The 20023-nt window shown below is 41.5% G+C and overlaps 1 long non-coding RNA gene across 1 annotated transcript in view; it reads left to right on the top strand.

Moving 5' to 3' along the window:
• Window positions 1-15856: 15856 nt before the first annotated feature.
• Window positions 15857-20023, top strand: part of LOC138361550 (uncharacterized) — a 31436-nt gene continuing 27269 nt past the window's right edge. Inside the window, exons 1-2 of the long non-coding RNA XR_011227027.1 lie at window positions 15857-16015; window positions 18847-18889. This is a non-coding gene — a long non-coding RNA (uncharacterized lncRNA). The remainder of the gene's footprint in view (window positions 16016-18846; window positions 18890-20023) is intronic.

The following is a 20023-nucleotide window of genomic DNA, read 5'->3' as shown; positions in this document are numbered from 1 at the left end:
GTTTGTGCAAAATGTGACTCACTGCCGCTTTCAGTACTTGGCATATGTTGGGTATAAAAATCGTAATATCAAACTGCGAATACGTGCAGAGAACCAGAATTTGGCTCCAAAATATGGCTGAGGCCTCGATATTGTGATGTTTGGGATATTTTGAAAACTGCAGGGAGGTTTGGGACAAATGTAACCAAACGCCGCTTTCAGTACTTGGCATATGTTGGGTATAAAAAAGTTGTAGTTTCAAACTGCGAATACGTGCAGAGAGCCAGAATTTGGCTCCAAAATATAGCTCAGGCCTCGAAATTAGGATATTTGGGATATTTCGAAAACTGCAGGGGAGTTTGTGCAAAATGTGACTCACTGCCGCTTTCAGTACTTGGCATATGTTGGGTATAAAAATCGTAATATCAAACTGCGAATACTTGCATAGAGCCAGAAATTGGCTCCAAAATATGGCTCATGCCTCGAAATTGGGATGTTTGGGATATTTTGAAAACTGCAGGGAGGTTTGGGACAAATGTGACCAAACGCCACTTTCAGTACTTGGCATATGTTGGGTATAAAATGTCGTAATTTCAAACCACGAATACGTGCATAGAGCCAGAATTTGGCTCCAAAATTTGGCTCAGGCCTCGAAATAGGGATGTTTGGGATATTTTGAAAACCACAGGGGGGGGGGGGTTGGGACAAATGTGACCAAACGCCGCGTTTAGTACTTAGCATATGTTGGGCATAAAAAAGTCGTAATTACAAACAGCGAATACGTGCAGAGAGCCAGCATTTGGCTCCAAAATATGGCTCAGTCCTCGAAATTGGGGTATTTGGGATATTTCGAAAACTGCAGGGGAGTTTGTGCGAAATGTGACTCTCTGCCGCTTTCAAGACTTGGCATATGTTGGGTATAAAATGTCGTAATTTCAAACCGTGAATACGTGCATAGAGCCAGAATTTGGCTCCAAAATATGGCTCAGGCCTCGAAATTGGGATGTTTGGGATATTTTGAAAACTGCAGGGGGGTTTGGGACAAATGTTACCAAACGCCGCTTTCAGTACTTGGCATATATTGGGTATAAAAAAATTCGTAATTTTAAACTGCGAATACGTGCAGAGAGCCAGAGTTTGGCCCAAAATATGGCTCAGGTCTCGAAATTGGGATATTTGGGATATTTTGAAAACTGCAGGGGGGTTTGGGACAAATTTGACCAAAAGCCGCTTTCAGAACTTTGCATATGTTGGGTATAAAAAGTCCTAATTTCAAACTGCGAATACGTGCAGAGTGCTTGAATTTGGCTCCAAAATATGGCTCAGGTGTCGAAATTGAGATATTTGGGATATTTCGAAAACTGCAAGGGAGTTTGTGCAAAATGTGACTCACTGCCGCTTTTAGGACTTGGCATATGTTTGAATAAATAGTCGTAATTTCAAACTGCGAATACGTGCAGAGAGCCAGAATTTGGCTCCAAAATATGGCTCAGGCGTCGAAATTGGGATGTTTGGGATATTTTGAAAACTGCAGTGAGGTTTGGGACAAATATGACCAAACGTCTCTTACAGTACTTGGCATATGTTGGGTATATAAAGTCGTAATTTCAAACCGCGAATACATGCATAGAGCCAGAATTTGGCTCCAAAATATGGCTCAGGCCTCGAAATTGGGATGTTTGGGATATTTTGAAACTGCAGGGAGGTTTGGGACAAATGTAACCAAACGCCACTTTCAGTACTTGGCATATGTTGGGTATATAAAGTCGTAATTTCAAACTGCGAATACGTGCAGAGAGCCAGAATTTTGCTCCAAAATATGGATCAGGCCTAAAATTGGGATGTATGGGATATTTCGAAAACTGCAGGGGAGTTTGTGTGAAATGTGACTCACTGCCGCTTTCAGGGCTTGGCATATGTTATGTATAAAATATCGTAATTTCAAACCGCGAATACGTGCATAGAGCCAGAATTTGGCTCCATTATATTGCTGAGGCCTCGAAATTGGGATGTTTGGGATATTTTGAAAACTGCAGGGGGGGGGGGGGTTTGGGACAAATGTGACCAAACACCGCTTTCAGTACGTGGCATATGTTGGGCATAAAAAAGTCGTAATTTCAAACTGTGAATACGTGCAGAGAGCCAGAATTTGGCTCCCAAATATTGCTCAGGCCTCGAAATTGGGATATTTGGGATATTTTGAAAACTGCAGTGCAGTTTGTGTGAAATGTGTTTCACTGCCGCTTTCAGGACTTGGCATATGTTGGGTATAAAATATCGTAATTTCAAACCGCGAATACGTGCATAGAGCCAGAATTTGGCTCCAAAATATTGCTCAGGCCTCGAAATTGGGAAGTTTGTGATATTTTGAAAACTGCAGGGGGGGTTTGGGACAAATGTTACCAAACGCCGCTTTCAGTACTTGGCATATATTGGGTATAAAAAATTCGTAATTTCAAACTGCAAATACGTGGAGAGAGCCAGAGTTTGGCTCCAAAATAAGGCTCAGGCCTCGAAATTGGGATGTTTGGGATATTTCGAAAACTACAGGGGAGTTTGTGCAAAATGTGACTCACTGCCGCTTTCAGTACTTGGCATATGTTGGGTATAAAATCGTAATATTAAACTGCGAATACTTGGAGAGAGCCAGAATTTGGCTCCATAATATGGCTCAGGCCTCGATATTGGGATATTTGGGATATTTCGAAAACTGCAGGGGAGTTTGTACAAAATTTGACTCACTGCCGCTTTCAGGACTTGGCATATGTTGGGTATAAAAAGTCGTAATTTCAAACTGCGAATACGTGCATAGAGCCAGAATTTGGCTGAAAAATATTTCTCTGTACTCGAAATTGGGATGTTTGGGATATTTTGAAAACTGCAGGGGGGTTTGGGACCAAAGAGACGAAACGCCGCTTTCAGAACTTGGCATATGTTGCGTATAAAAAGTTGTAATTTCAAACTGCGAATACGTGCAGAGAGCTTGAATTTGGCTCCAAAATATGGCTCAGGCCTCGAAAGTGGGATGTTTGGGATATTTTGAAAACTGTAGGGGAGTTTGTGCAAAATGTGACTTACTGCCGCTTTCAGGAATTGGCATATGTTGGGTATAAAAAGTCGTAATTTCAATCTGCGAATACGTGCATAGAGCCAGAATTTGGCTCCAAAATATGGCTCAGGCCTCGAAATTGCGATGTTTGAGATATTTTGAAAACTGCAGGAGGGTTTGGGACAAAGGTTACCAAACGCCGCTTTCAGTACTTGGCATAAATTGGGTATAAAAAAGTCGTAATTTCAAACTGCGAATACGTGCAGAGAGCCAGAATTTGGCTCAAAAATATGGCTCAGGCCTCAAAATTGGGATATTTATGATATTTCGAAAATTGCAGGGGAGTTTGTGCAAAATGTGACTCACTGCCGCTTTCAGTACTTGGCATATGTTGGGTATAAAAATCCTAATATCAAACTGCGAATACGTGCAGAGAGCCAGAATTTGGCTCCAAAATATGGCTGAGGCCTCGATATTGTGATGTTTGGGATATTTTGAAAACTGCAGGGAGGTTTGGGACAAATGTAACCAAACGCCGCTTTCAGTACTTGGCATATGTTGGGTATAAAAAAGTCGTAGTTTCAAACTGCGTATACGTGCAGAGAGCCAGAATTTGGCTCCAAAATATGGCTCAGTCCTCGAAATTGGGATATTTGGGATATTTCGAAAACTGCAGGGGAGTTCGTGCGAAATGTGACTCACTGCCGCTTTCAGGGCTTGGCATTTGTTGGGTATAAAATGTCGTCATTTCAAACCACGAATACATGCATAGAGCCAGTATTTGGCTCCAAAATTTGGCTCAGGCCTCGAAATAGGGATGTTTGGGACATTTTGAAAACTACAGTGGGGGGATTGGGACAAATGTGACCAAATGCCGCGTTCAGTACTTGGCATATGTTGGGCATAAAAAAAGTCGTAATTTCAAACTGCGAATACGTGCAGAGAGCCAGCATTTGGCTCCAAAATATGGCTCAGTCCTCGAAATTAGGATATTTGGGATATTTCGAAAACTGCAGGGGAGTTTGTGCGAAATGTGACTCACTGCCGCTTTCAAGACTTGGCATATGTTGGGTATAAAATGTCGTAATTTCAAACTGCGAATACGTGCATAGAGCCAGAATTAGGCTCCAAAATATGGCTCAGGCCTCAAAATTGGGATGTTTGGGATATTTTGAAAACTGCTGGGAGGTTTGGGACAAATATAACCAATCGCCGCTTTCAACACTTGGCATATGTTGGGTATAAAAAATTCGTAATTTCATACTGCGAATACGTGCATAGAGCCAGAATTTGGCTCCAAAATATTGCTCAGGCCTTGAAAGTGGGATGTTTGGGATATTTTGAAAACTGCAGGGGAGTTTGAACAAAATGTGACTCACTGCCGCTTTCAGTATTTGGCATATGTTGAGTATAAAAAGTCGTAATTTCATACTGCGAATACGTGCAGAGAGCCAGAATTTGGCTCCAAAATATGGCTCAGGCCTCAAAATTGGGATGTTTGGGATATTTTGAAAACTGCAGGGGGGTTTGGGACAAATGTGATCAAACGCCGCTTTCAGTACTTGGCATACGTTGGGTATAAAAAAGTCGTAATTTCAAACTGCGAATACGTGCAGAGAGCCAGAGTTTGGCTCAAAAATATGGCTCACACCTCGAAATTGGGATGTTTGGGATATTTCGAAAACTGCAGGGGAGTTTGTGCAAAATGTGACTCACTGCCCCTTTCAGTACTTGGCATATGTTGGGTATAAAAATCGTAATATTAAACTGCGAATACGTGTAGAGAGCCAGAATTTGGCTCCAAAATATGGCTCAGGCCTTGATATGTGATGTTTGGGATATTTTGAAAACTGCAGGGAGGTTTGGGACAAATGTTACCAAACGCCGCTTTCAGTACTTGGCATATGTTGGGTATAAAAAATTCGTAATTTCATACTGCGTATAAAAAATTCGTAATTTCATACTGCGAATACGTGCAGAGAGCCAGAATTTGGCTCAAAAATATTGCTCAGTCCTTGAAATTGGGATATTTGGAAATTTCGAAAACTGTAGGGGAGTTTGTGCAAAATTTGACTCACTGCCGCTTTCAGGACTTGGCATATGTTGGGTATAAAAATTCGTAATTTCAAACTGCGAATACGTGCATAGAGCCAGAATTTGGCTCAAAAATATTGCTCAGTCCTTGAAATTGGGATGTTTGGGATATTTTGAAAACTGCACTGACGGTTTGGGAAAAATGTGACCAAACGCCGCATTCAGTACTTGGCATATGTTGGGCATAAAAAAGGTCGTAATTTCAAACTGCGAATACGTACAATGAGCCAGAATTTGGCTCCAAAATATTGCTCAAGCCTCGAAATTGGGATATTTGGGATATTTCGAAAACTGCAGGGGAGTTTGTGCGAAATGTGACTCACTGCCGCTTTCAGTACTTGACATATGTTGGGTATAAAAAAGTCGTAATTTCAAACTGTGAATACGTGCAGAGAGCCTGAGTTTGGCTCCAAAATATGGCTCAGGCCTCGAAATTGGGATATTTGGGATATTTCGAAAACTGCAGGGGAATTTGTGCAAAATGTGACTCACTGGCGCTTTCAGTACTTGGCATATGTTGGGTATAAAAATCGTAATATCAAACTGCGAATACGTGCAGAGAGCCAGAATTTGGCTCCAAAATATGGCTCAGGCCTCAAAATTGGGATGTTTGGGATATTTCGAAAACTGCAGGGGAGTTTGTGGGAAATGTGACTCACTGCCGCTTTCAGGACTTGGCATATGTTGGGTATAAAATGTCGTAATTTCAAACCACGAATACGTGCATGGAGCAAGAATTTGGCTCCAAAATATGGCTAAGGCCTCGAAATTGGGATGTTTGGGATATTTTGAAAATTGCAGGGGGGTTTGGGACAAATGTGACCAAACGCCGCTTTCAGTACTTGGCATACGTTGGGTATAAAAAAGTCGTAATTTCAAACTGCGAATACGTGCAGAGAGCCAGAGTTTGGCTCAAAAATATGGCTCACACCTCGAAATTGGGATGTTTGGGATATTTCGAAAACTGCAGGGGAGTTTGTGCAAAATGTGACTCACTGCCTCTTTCAGTACTTGGCATATGTTGGGTATAAAAATCGTAATATTAAACTGCGAATACGTGCAGAGAGCCAGAATTTAGCTCCAAAATATGGCTCAGGCCTCGATAGGTGATGTTTGGGATATTTTGAAAACTGCAGGGAGGTTTGGGACAAATGTTACCAAACGCCGCTTTCAGTACTTGGCATATGTTGGGTATAAAAAATTCGTAATTTCATACTGCGAATACGTGCAGAGAGCCAGAAGTTGGCTCCAAAATATGGCTCAGGCCTCGAAATTGGGATATTTGGGATATTTCGAAAACTGTAGGGGAGTTTGTGCAAAATTTGACTCACTGCCGCTTTCAGGACTTGGCATATGTTGGGTATAAAAATTCGTAATTTCAAACTGCGAATACGTGCATACAGCCAGAATTTGGCTCCAAAATATTGCTCAGTCCTTGAAATTGGGATGTTTGGGATATTTTGAAAACTGCACGGACGGTTTGGGAAAAATGTGACCAAACGCCGCATTCAGTACTTGGCATATGTTGGGCATAAAAATGGTCGTAATTTCAAACTGTGAATACGTGCAATGAGCCAGAATTTGGCTCCAAAATATGGCTCAGGCCTCGATATTGTGATGTTTGGGATATTTTGAAAACTGCAGGGAGGTTTGGGACAACTATAACCAAACGCCACTTTCAACACTTGGCATATGTTGGGTATAAAAAGTCGTAATTTCAAACTGCGAATACGTGCATAGAGCCAGAATTTGGCACCAAAATATTGCTCAGTCCTCGAAATTGGGTAGTTTGGGATATTTTGAAAACTGCAGGGGGGTTTGGGACAAATATGACCAAACGCTGCTTACAGAACTTGGCATATGTTGGGTATAAAAAGTCATAATTTCAAACTGCGAATACTTGCAGAGAGCTTGAATTTGGCTCCAAAATATGGCTCAGGCCATGAAAGTGGGATGTTTGGGATATTTTGAAAACTGCAGGGCAGTTTGAGCAAAATGTGACTCACTGCCGCTTGCAGTACTTGGCATATGTTGGGTATAAAAAGTCGTAATTTCAAACCGCGAATACGTGCATAGAGCCAGAATTTGGCTCTAAAATATGGCTAAGGCCTCGAAATTGGGATGTTTGGGATATTTTCAAAACTGCAGGGGGGGGGTTTTGGGACAAATGTGACCAAACACCGCTTTCAGTACTTGGCATATGTTGGGTATAAAAAAATCGTAATTTCAAACTGCGAATACGTGCAGAGAGCCAGAATATGGCTCCAAAATATGGCTCAGGCCTCGAAATTGGGATATTTGGGATATTTCGAAAACTCCAGGGGAGTTTGTGCGAAATGTGACTCACTGCCGCTTTCAAGACTTGGCATATGTTGGGTATAAAATGTCGTAATTTCAAACCGCGAATACGTGCATAGAGCCAGAATTTGGCTCTAAAATATGGCTAAGGCCTCGAAATTGGGATGTTTGGGATATTTTGAAAACTGCAGGGGGGGGGTTTTGGGACAAATGTGACCAAACACCGCTTTCAGTACTTGGCATATGTTGGGTATAAAAAATTCGTAATTTCATACTGTGAATATGTGCAGAGAGCCAGAAGTTGGCTCCAAAATATGGCTCAGGCCTCGAAATTGGGATATTTGGGATATTTCGAAAACTGTAGGGGAGTTTGTGCAAAATTTGACTCACTTCTGCTTTCAGGACTTAGCATATGTTGGGTATAAAATGTCGTAATTTCAAACCGCGAATACGTGCATGGAGCCAGAATTTGGCTCCAAAATATTGCTCAGTCCTCGAAATTGGGATGTTTGGGATATTTTGAAAACTGAAGGAGGGTTTGGGACAAATATGACCAAACGCCGCTTTCAGAACTTGGCATATGTTGGGTATAAAAAGTCGTAATTTCAAACTGCGTAAACGTGCAGAGAGCTTGAATTTGGCTTTTAAAATATGGCTCAGGCCTTGAAAGTGGGATGTTTGGGATATTTTGAAAACTGCAGGGGGGGTTTGGGACAAATGTGACCAAACGCTGCTTTCAGTACTTGGCATACGTTGGGTATAAAAAAGTCGTAATTTCAAACTGCGAATACGTGCAGACAGCCAGAGTTTGGCTCCAAAATATGGCTCACACCTCGAAATTGGGATGTTTGGGATATTTCGAAAACTGCAGGGGAGTTTGTGCAAAATGTGACTCACTGCCCCTTTCAGTACTTGGCATATGTTGGGTATAAAAATCGTAATATCAAACTGCGAATACGTGCAGAGAGCCAGAATTTGGCTCCAAAATATGGCTCAGGCCTCGATATTGTGATGTTTGGGATATTTTGAAAACTGCAGGGAGGTTTGGGACAGATGAAACCAAACGGCGCTTTCAGTACTTGGCATATGTTGGGTATTAAAAATTCGTAATTTCATACTGCGAATACGTGCAGAGAGCCAGAAGTTGGCTCCAAAATATGGCTCAGGCCTCGAAATTGGGATATTTGGGATATTTCGAAAACTGTAGGGGAGTTTGTGCAAAATTTGATTCGCCGCCGCTTTCAGGACTTGGCATATGTTGGGTATAAAAATTCGTAATTTCAAACTGAGAATACGTGCATAGAGCCAGAATTTGGCTCCAAAATATTGCTCAGTCCTCGAAATTGGGATGTTTGGGATATTTTGAAAACTGCAGGGGGGTTTGGGACAAATATGACCAAACGCTGCTTACAGAACTTGGCATATGTTGGGTATAAAAAGTCATAATTTCAAACTGCGAATACTTGCAGAGAGCTTGAATTTGGCTCCAAAATATGGCTCAGGCCATGAAAGTGGGATGTTTGGGATATTTTGAAAACTGCAGGGCAGTTTGAGCAAAATGTGACTCACTGCCGCTTTCAGTACTTGGCATATGTTGGGTATAAAAAGTCGTAATTTCAAACCGCGAATACGTGCATAGAGCCAGAATTTGGCTCTAAAATATGGCTAAGGCCTCGAAATTGGGATGTTTGGGATATTTTCAAAACTGCAGGGGGGGGGGGGGTTTGGGACAAATGTGACCAAACACCGCTTTCAGTACTTGGCATATGTTGGGTATAAAAAAATCGTAATTTCAAACTGCGAATACGTGCAGAGAGCCAGAATATGGCTCCAAAATATGGCTCAGGCCTCGAAATTGGGATATTTGGGATATTTCGAAAACTCCAGGGGAGTTTGTGCGAAATGTGACTCACTGCCGCTTTCAAGACTTGGCATATGTTGGGTATAAAATGTCGTAATTTCAAACCGCGAATACGTGCATAGAGCCAGAATTTGGCTCTAAAATATGGCTAAGGCCTCGAAATTGGGATGTTTGGGATATTTTGAAAACTGCAGGGTGGGGGGTTTTGGGACAAATGTGACCAAACACCGCTTTCAGTACTTGGCACATGTTGGGTATAAAAAATTCGTAATTTCATACTGTGAATATGTGCAGAGAGCCAGAAGTTGGCTCCAAAATATGGCTCAGGCCTCGAAATTGGGATATTTGGGATATTTCGAAAACTGTAGGGGAGTTTGTGCAAAATTTGACTCACTGCTGCTTTCAGGACTTAGCATATGTTGGGTATAAAATGTCGTAATTTCAAACCGCGAATACGTGCATGGAGCCAGAATTTGGCTCCAAAATATTGCTCAGTCCTCGAAATTGGGATGTTTGGGATATTTTGAAAACTGAAGGAGGGTTTGGGACAAATATGACCAAACGCCGCTTTCAGAACTTGGCATATGTTGGGTATAAAAAGTCGTAATTTCAAACTGCGTAAACGTGCAGAGAGCTTGAATTTGGCTTTTAAAATATGGCTCAGGCCTTGAAAGTGGGATGTTTGGGATATTTTGAAAACTGCAGGGGGGGTTTGGGACAAATGTGACCAAACGCTGCTTTCAGTACTTGGCATACGTTGGGTATAAAAAAGTCGTAATTTCAAACTGCGAATACGTGCAGACAGCCAGAGTTTGGCTCCAAAATATGGCTCACACCTCGAAATTGGGATGTTTGGGATATTTCGAAAACTGCAGGGGAGTTTGTGCAAAATGTGACTCACTGCCCCTTTCAGTACTTGGCATATGTTGGGTATAAAAATCGTAATATCAAACTGCGAATACGTGCAGAGAGCCAGAATTTGGCTCCAAAATATGGCTCAGGCCTCGATATTGTGATGTTTGGGATATTTTGAAAACTGCAGGGAGGTTTGGGACAAATGTAACCAAACGGCGCTTTCAGTACTTGGCATATGTTGGGTATTAAAAATTCGTAATTTCATACTGCGAATACGTGCAGAGAGCCAGAAGTTGGCTCCAAAATATGGCTCAGGCCTCGAAATTGGGATATTTGGGATATTTCGAAAACTGTAGGGGAGTTTGTGCAAAATTTGATTCGCCGCCGCTTTCAGGACTTGGCATATGTTGGGTATAAAAATTCGTAATTTCAAACTGAGAATACGTGCATAGAGCCAGAATTTGGCTCCAAAATATTGCTCAGTCCTCGAAATTGGGATGTTTGGGATATTTTGAAAACTGCAGGGGGGTTTGGGACAAATATGACCAAACGCTGCTTTCAGAACTTGGCATATGTTGGGTATAAAAAGTCGTAATTTCAAACCGCGAATACGTGCATAGAGCCTGAATTTGGCTCCAAAATATGGCTCAGGCCTTGATATTGTGATGTTTGGGATATTTTGAAAACTGCAGGGGAGTTTGTGCAAAATGTGACTCACTGCTGCTTTCAGTACTTGGCATATGTTGGGTATAAAAAAGTCGTAATTTCAAACTGGAAATACGTGCAGAGAGCCTGAGTTTGGCTCCAAAATATGGCTCACGCCACGAAATTGGTATATTTGGGATATTTCGAAAACTGCAGGGGAGTTTGTGCGAAATGTGACTCACTGCCGCTTTCAGTACTTGTCATATGTTGGGTATAAAAATCGTAAAATCAAACTGCGAATACTTGCAGAGAGCCAGAATTTATCTCCAAAATATGGCTCAGGCCTCGATATTGTGATGTTGGGGATATTTTGAAAACTGCAGGGAGGTTTGGGACAAATATAACCAAACGCCGCTTTCAACACTTGGCATATGTTGGGTATAAAAAATTCGTAATTTCATACTGCGAATACGTGCAGAGAGCCAGAAGTTGGCTCCAAAATATGGCTCAGGCCTCGAAATTGGGATATTTTGGATATTTCGACAACTGTAGGGGAGTTTGTGCAAAATTTGACTCACTGCTGCTTTCAGGACTTGGCATATGTTGGGTATAAAAAGTCGTAATTTCAAACTGCGAATACGTACATAGAGCCAGAATTTGGCTCCAAAATATTGCTCAGTCCTTGAAATTGGGATGTTTGGGATATTTTGAAAACTGCAGGGACGGTTTGGGAAAAATGTGACCAAACGCCGCATTCAGTACTTGTCATATGTTGGGTATAAAAATCGTAATATCAAACTGCGAATATGTGCAGAGAGCTTGAATTTGGCTCCAAAATATGGCTCAGGCCTCGATATTGTGATGTTTGGGATATTTTGAAAACTGCAGGGAGGTTTGGGACAAATATAACCAAACGCCGCTTTCAACACTTGGCATATGTTGGGTATAAAAAGTCATAATTTCAAACTGCGAATACGTGCAGAGAGCTTGAATTTGGCTCCAAAATATGGCTCAGGCCATGAAAGTGGGATGTTTGGGATATTTTGAAAACTGCAGGGGAGTTTGAGCAAAATGTGACTCACTGCCGCTTTCAGTACTTGGCATATGTTTGGTATAAAAAGTCGTAATTTCAAACTGCGAATACGTGCAGAGAGCCAGAATCTGGCTCCAAAATATGACTCAGGCCTCAAAATTGGAATATTTAGGATATTTTGAAAACTGCAGGGGAGTTTGTAGGAAATGTGACTCACTGCCGCTTTTAGGACTTGGCATATGTTGGGTATAAAATGTCGTAATTTCAAACCGCGAATACGTGCATGGAGCCAGAATTTGGCTCCAAAATATGGCTAAGGCCTCGAAATTGGGATGTTTGGGATATTTTGAAAACTGCAGGGGGGGTTTGGGACAAATGTGACCAAACACCGCTTTCAGTACTTGGCATATGTTGGGTATAAAAAAGTCGTAATTTCAAACTGCGAATACGTGCAGAGAGCCTGAATTTGGCTCCAAAATATGGCTCAGGCCTCGAAATTGGGATATTTGGGATATTACGAAAACTGCAGGGGAGTTTGTGCGAAATGTGACTCACTGCCGCTTTCAGGACTTGGCATATGTTGGGTATAAAATGTCGTAATTTCAACCCGCGAATACGTGCATAGAGCCAGAATTTGGCTCCAAAATATTGCTCAGTCCTCGAAATTGGGATGTTTGGGATATTTTGAAAACTGCAGGGGGGTTTGGGACAAATATGACCAAACGCTGCTTACAGAACTTGGCATATGTTGGGTATTAAAAATTCATAATTTCAAACTGCGAATACGTGCAGAGAGCTTGAATTTGGCTCCAAAATATGGCTCAGGCCATGAAAGTGGGATGTTTGGGATATTTTGAAAACTGCAGGGGAGTTTGAGCAAAATGTGACTCACTGCCGCTTTCAGTACTTGGCATATGTTGGGTATAAAAATTCGTAATTTCAAACTGCGAATGCGTGCAGAGAGCCAGAATTTGGCTCCAAAATATGGCTCAGGCCTCGAAATTGGGATATTTGGGATATTTCGAAAACTGCAGGGGGGTTTGGGACAAATGTGACCAAACACTGCTTTCAGTACTTGGTATATGTTGGGTAAAAAAAAAGTCGTAATTTCAAACTGCGAATACGTGCAAAGAGCCAGAATTTGGCTCCAAAATATGGCTCAGTCCTCGAAATTATGATGTTTGGGATATTTTGAAAACTGCAGGGGAGTTTGTGCGAAATGTGACTCACTGCCGCTTTCAGGACTTGGCATATGTTGGGTATAAAATGTCGTAATTTCAAACCGCGAATACGTGCATAGAGCCAGAATTTGGTCCCAAAATATGGCTAAGGCCTCGAAATTGGGATGTTTGGGATAGTTTGAAAACTGCAGAGGAGTTTGTGCGAAATGTGACTCACTGCCGCTTTCAGGACTTGGCATATGTTGGGTATAAAATATCGTAATTTCAAACCGCGAATACGTGAATAGAGACAGAATTTGGTTTCAAAATATGGCTCAGGCCTCGAAATTGGGATGTTTGGGATATTTTGAAAACTGCAGGTGGGTTTGGGACAATTTTGACCAAACGCCTCTTTCAGTACTTGGTAAATGTTGGGTAAAAAACAGTTGTAATTTCAAACTGCGAATACGTGCAGAGAGCCAGAATTTGGCTCCAAAATATAGCTCAGGCCTCGAAATTGGGATATTTGGGATATTTCCAAAACTGCAGGGGAGTTTGTGCAAAATGTGACTCACTGCCGCTATCAAGACTTGGCATATGCTGGGTATAAAAAGTCGTAATTTCAAACTGCGTATACGTGCATAGAGCCAGAATTTGGCTCGAAAATACGGCTCAGGCCTCGAAATTGGGATGTTTAGGATATTTTGAAAACTGCAGGGAGGTTTGGGTCAAATGTCACCAAACGCCGCTTTCAGTACATCGCATATGTTGGGTATAAAAAAGTCGTAATTTAAAACTGCGAATACGTGCAGAGAGCCAGAATTTGGCTCCAAAATATGGCTCAGGCCTCGAAATTGGAATATTTCGGATATTTTGAAAGCTGCAGGGGAGTTTGTGCAAAATGTGACTCACTGCTGCTATCAAGACTTGGCATTTGTTGTGTATAAAAAAGTCGTAATTTAAAACTGCGAATACGTGCAGAGAGCCAGAATTTGGCTCGAAAATATGGCTCAGGCCTCAAAATTGAGATGTTTGGGATATTTTGAAAACTGTAGTGGGGATTGGGACAAATGTGACCAAACGCCGCTTTCAGAACTTGGCATATGTTGGTTATAAAAAAGTGATGTGGAAAGCATGGGGGATTTTTTTTATATTGCAGAATGGTGACTGGGGCTAGTGCGTGATGCTTTCCTACTAATCCAAACCCACTCAGATGCACCTGCTATATTTAGATCAACAACACTGCTGATCTATGATTCATCCAGTGTCTAATGTCACTTAATGGAGAGATTTAGCAAGAGGTCAGCAGCAGATCAACTTTTTCTAAATACCATGTTGGCGATCACAGCAAACAATGAGGGTGAAAAAAAGTTCATTTGCTGAGAGATTGTAATTCAGTAGAACTCCATTCACACTGACTGATGCCAAAATCTAATATATCCATATCAGCCTGGATAGCTCCAGGGAACCTCTGGCTCTCGCCATGTAAATGATGTTTCATTACATTCATTTTTTTTTTACCCTGTCTGTAAGACATCGTTTTCTACAGATAAAATAATAACTATTTGGTATTTTTGAACATCATTCTCATAAATTTCTGCTCTGTTTAATTGAAGCCTTTTTATTTCAGCCATCCAACTATTATGAAGCTAAATGAGCTACGTAACAGCAATCCACGATTAGCAGAACTCACTACCAAACAGGTTAGTGGGAGGGATGAAGTTTGATGCAAATGACAGATAAGGACACACTTTAAAAGGATTCAGTATAAGTAGAAAAATAAACACACAATTTAACAGGAGCATCTCTAAGCAGTAGCGTATATACTAAGCCTACAAACATAGGATTATGCCTAAACAGTAGGAGTGAGTGCTCCCAAAGACACAAAGCCAGTGTTCTAAACACTTATATTCGTCGAGCCCTTACCCACTGCTCAGAATGGAGCAACGTCAGTAGGGAGTTTGAAAGTTAACTGAAGTGTTGGTGAACAATGGATATAGCAACAAAGAAATAAACGCAACATAAGATGACACCTGGACCAGGTACAATCCTGAACCTAGAACAGAAACCACAACACCTCCAATAATATTATAATACAAATCAGATTTGGAAGGAAGGATTGGGCTACAGGAAGGATTGGGCTACAGGAAGGATTGGTCTACAAGAAGGATTGGGCTACAGGAAAGATTGGGCTACAGGAAGGATTGAGCTACAGGAAGGATTGGTCTACAGGAAGGATTGGGCTACAAGAAGGATTGGGCTACAGGAAAGATTGGGCTACAGGAAGGATTGAGCTACAGGAAGGATTGGTCAACAAGAAGGATTGGGCTACAGGAAAGATTGGGCTACAGGAAGGATTGAGCTACAGGAAGGATTGGTCTACAGGAAGGATTGGGCTACAAGAAGGATTGGGCTACAGGAAAGATTGGGCTACAGGAAGGATTGAGCTACATCTCCAAATGTATATTTGCCAGATAATTTGGCACTAAAAACAAAGAGCATATATTATTGTTTAGACTAAATCCGCTACTCATTACTTTCCTGAAGTTGTCGTATATACACTACAAAATCTGCGTGTAAATCACAAGACAATTAACACGTGATGAAAATGGTGACGACAGTGTCAGACCACGAAGGAAGAATTGAAACAGGAATTTCCTTAAGTATTTTCGTAATTAATAATACATCTAAAGAAGGGTGTTTCAATTCTTCCTTCGAGGTCTGACATTGTCACTACAGTGTTGAATGTATTTAAACGTTGCAACAATGAATAATGAGAACAATCATTATATGGATGGCGTAATAACAGGGAAGCATTAGCGCCTCTGGTGGTCAGATGCTTAACTGTATTAGAGGTTGACAGTTTAGATATTATAGTGAAGTAAGGGTGAGTGGCGCGTCTGGGAGTCCCGCTTCTTAACGTGTGGCTCATTTGTCGACCAGCCGCCGCCTGGCAAGTGTCACGTTGATTACCAGTGAGCAAAAAATAAATGTGTTACAGATATCATTACTCAATCATAATATAGAAAGAATTGTTCGGGGTGTGTACTTCATGTTGTTATTCGTTATTATTTTGTATATTTTATGTATTTAGACAAAATATAGAGGAGATTGTCAGGTGGCAGCCATAGGTGTACCCGCTAGTTAAGTCATTAGGGCGCTTGTGGTGGCCTTAATAGCCATGCCAGTAGCTAGCCAGCAATCTTAAGGTTATCTTGAGATGATTTCAGGGCTTAGCATCCCCCGCGGCCCTATCCTCGACCAGGCCTTCTTTTTCTTACACATCCCCAGGAAACAGCCCATAGCAGCTGTCTAACTCCCAGGTACTTATTTACTGATAGGTATACAGGGTCATCAGGGTGAAAGAAAGTGTCCATTTGTTTCAGCCTCCACCGGGGATCGACCCCGGAACCTCAGGATTACGAATCCGGAGCACTCTCCAATCGGCTGTCAGGCCCCTTAAAACAACCCAAAGAGAAATCTTCTACATATTTTGATGAAAATCTGAATGAAACGAGAAATGTTGGCCACAGATTGTGTGAAGATGGTGGGGGGGGGGGATTGAGGGGGTGCAGGTTAGTACGATGAGCATGATTCAGAATGATGGAAGGAGAAGGGCTCCTATGATGAATTGACCTAAGGGCCACCATCTACAGTGGCCTCGACGGGGACAGGACGGCGGCACCTTGTCTAAGGTCAGCCTTCCTACTCCCTCCACCCTTATTTTATTGAGGATTTGTCTTGTGTATATTGTGAACAAGAGGAATGACTCGGCATTTACGACTTGAGTGGTTAAGCGGGTTCATGGGTTAATAATCCTATGGGGGAAACAACACATCTATTTTCTGTGTTACGATGTGGCTTGTTGAGCTTGAAGCTGTTGTCCAGCCTGTGTCAAATATGATATTTTAGAGAAGTGGTCTGTATTAATGACCTCCAAGTTGGTCAGTATTACAAAGGCCTCGGCTGTTATTTATTTATTTATATAACTACAAGTTATATTGGGTTTCTGATCAACCCGTCCTCTTAAAACTAACGTCACTTTTGGCTGGTATGCGCGGCACTATGGCCAAATTTGGACGTAATTTGAAATGAAATCGACTCACAAAAGTGACGCACGGTTCCGTTTTCTGTTTGAGTCGTCCGGCTTACTCGGCCAGCTTAGAAGAGGATTCTTTCCATTAACATTTTTCATAACGTTTTGAAACTTTATGAGAATTTCCTGCCCACCTAACCTACCAGAGGACCCTTAACTTATTGTTGTTGAAAAAAAGCCCAAATTTATTTTCATTTTGTTTTCATTTCCAAATTACGTCCATATTCGGCCTTACGGGTAAACGGCCAAAAGCGACGCTATTTATAAGAGGACAGGTGACAAGGAGTACATAGCCCTGTGTGTTTACATTCTTGTAAAGCCACTAGTACGCATAGCACTTCGGCCAGGTCCTTAATTTAACAGATAACATTAAGTAGGTAATTTCTAGGAAAATTTATAGGCTAATCTATCTAAATCTATAACAATTTAAACTTTTATAGTGTTAGTCCTTCAAAGATTCGTGGTAGTGACAGTTGAACAAGTTCTGGCATGATTGTTGTTGCTGTCTTGAACTTTCTCCAAAGCTGAAAATCATTGATGTGTTTTTGAAGTGAGGTTTCCATATTAGGACACAGTAGGCCAGATGGGACCACAACAGAGACTCGTACAGTTGAATATTCAACGTTGTTCGTTTCAGTCAAAGATTCGTTTAACTATTCTTAAGGATTGTTTTCATATTAACTGTGAGTCCCAGATGTTCAATGGCTGGTACATCATAACTCCTAGGTAATATTGACTTAAATTTACCAGAGGGCCACCATTTCTCCATAGTGCCCTCTACGGCAACAGGAAGCCGGCGGCTTGTCAAAGGTTCCCCTATGGTTCCTGAGAATTTTGTCTATCTGTATTTTGAGCGCGCAAACTGCTGCATTATGACATTAAAGGTAGTGTGATAATATGCACAACGTGTTTTGTAGCTAAGGTAAAGGTGACTTGTAATGTTTAGCAACAAGTCACCCTAGATTGTTTAGTGTGTTGACGACGACGTTTCGGTCCTGGACCATTCTCAAGTCGACTTGAGAATGGTCCAGGATGGACCGAAACGTCGTCATCCCTTCACCTGCTAGTGTGTGGCCTGGTCAAACTACTTCAGCCACGTTATTGTGACTCATCGCCTGCACTTAGTGTGTTAACGACTAGGGCGATGGAGTGGTCATATCAGGATGGCAATTGTGCAAATAAATGTGGAAGATAATTGTTTCCATCTTGTTTACTCTGCGATATGAAATGGTTTCACCTGTAAATGGTCCTTTTTGACAATGTAATCACTAGGCTTCTAACGTTGGTTTGGTGCTCAGAGACCATATACTGTACTTAAGAGGTTTTAAGCATGTTATTTATATAATTTAGGCCAATAAACAGCTAAATAAATTAATAATACACAGTACGTTTATCTAAGATTAGCTAAAGGTTTGTTTTTAGTGGAAGACCCTAATAAGATAATGTGTTTCTATGTAACTTTAAAAGAACATTGATGCTTAACCATAGCCTCATGAGTCGGAGACAAAAATGTACTCCGTTAGGCTATTGCAGTCTTATCAGTCTTGCCTACTCGCTATTGTTGATACAATCTTTAATTAATCTCCATTGCAATTTCACCTTTTCCAGTGATTGGTTCCAGTGTTCTTGAAATTCATAATTGTATTTTCCTACTCGATTGTATTTGAAATAAACTGTTTATACTTACCCTGGTGCTACATAGCCTTCCCGGTTTGGTGCCTTATTTTAATAATTACTTATACTTGCCCTTAATATATGTAAAAAATATTTTTTCAGGAGTGTGGCACGTGTGGACAAGTGTTGGATCAGAGGAGTCAAGGTAAAGTGCTTATTTAACAACTAGTTCTGGGGAGGAGCGGGTGGAACTAGATGGACGTAGTCAACTTCACATTCTTGTTACACTAACACTGGTTTGTGCCTCGGAGAGGCTGCAGGATCCAATATGTTCAGTAGATCTTCGGTTTCAACTCCTTTTGACCATGTCGTAGCTCAGTCGATTACGGCAGCGTCTGGGATGCTCTCGGACGCAGGTTCGAATCCTCGTCCCGGCCCTTGTGGATTTGTACACTCTTGTTAGCAGGCTGAGAGCTTTTCTTTCCCATAGATTTATTTATAGAAGAGTTAGCAATAAGTCGGCTGGGTTTATTAACGTATTGTTTTTAGGCCCCATTTACATTATGCCGTTCAGTTTTGGTCGCCATACACATAATGAATGGACATAATTCACTAGAACACGTCAGTTAGGATGACAAAGTTAATCCCGCAAATTAGAAAGCTTCCATATGAAGAGATGTTGGAAAAACCTTAACGTGACATGATTGAAGTGTACAAGTGGATGAATGGGCATAACAAGGGAGTTATTGATAAGGCTTTAAATGAAGATAAGTTTAGATTTAGGAAATACCTGGGTAAATACTGGTTTGGTAACTGGGTTGTGGATTTGCGGAACAAATTACTGGATCATGTGCAGACGACGAGTCACAATAATACCTGCGTTCACAGTTCATCCTCGTCGCCAATGTGGTGTTTGTGTGTTACTGAGGAAGTCTTGGTTGTAGGGTTGATGTAAAGTCATGACTTGGTTACTGACTTTAATACTTAATATGATTACATGACTAGTAGCTACCAAGCTTGGCGGGCGTCCTGTACGCTCTCTTGTTTACCTCCCCTCTCTGGCGTCCCAGCCGCCGCACATAGAAAACGGATGGTACCATTTTCTGTGAACATGACAAGCCCCAGGCGAGGTGTGGAAAGAAAGTCCAGCCAGGGGCGTTCAATCTGTGCGCCAAGATGGCCGACCTTCGGGCGGGAATCTCCTCCACAACCAAATCTTTTATTGAGGAGTTGTTGCCAACCTACTTTTATCTGGCATGTATTATGCCAGTTTTCGCCTCGCATAATTTTTTCTCATTTGGAAATACAATATTATCTTCACTATAAATTACTACTATAG

The sequence above is a fragment of the Procambarus clarkii genome, unplaced genomic scaffold, assembly GCF_040958095.1.
Source record: "Procambarus clarkii isolate CNS0578487 unplaced genomic scaffold, FALCON_Pclarkii_2.0 HiC_scaffold_461, whole genome shotgun sequence".
Classification (NCBI taxonomy): Eukaryota; Metazoa; Arthropoda; class Malacostraca; order Decapoda; family Cambaridae; genus Procambarus; species Procambarus clarkii.
This window is presented reverse-complemented; position numbering and strand designations above follow the sequence as displayed.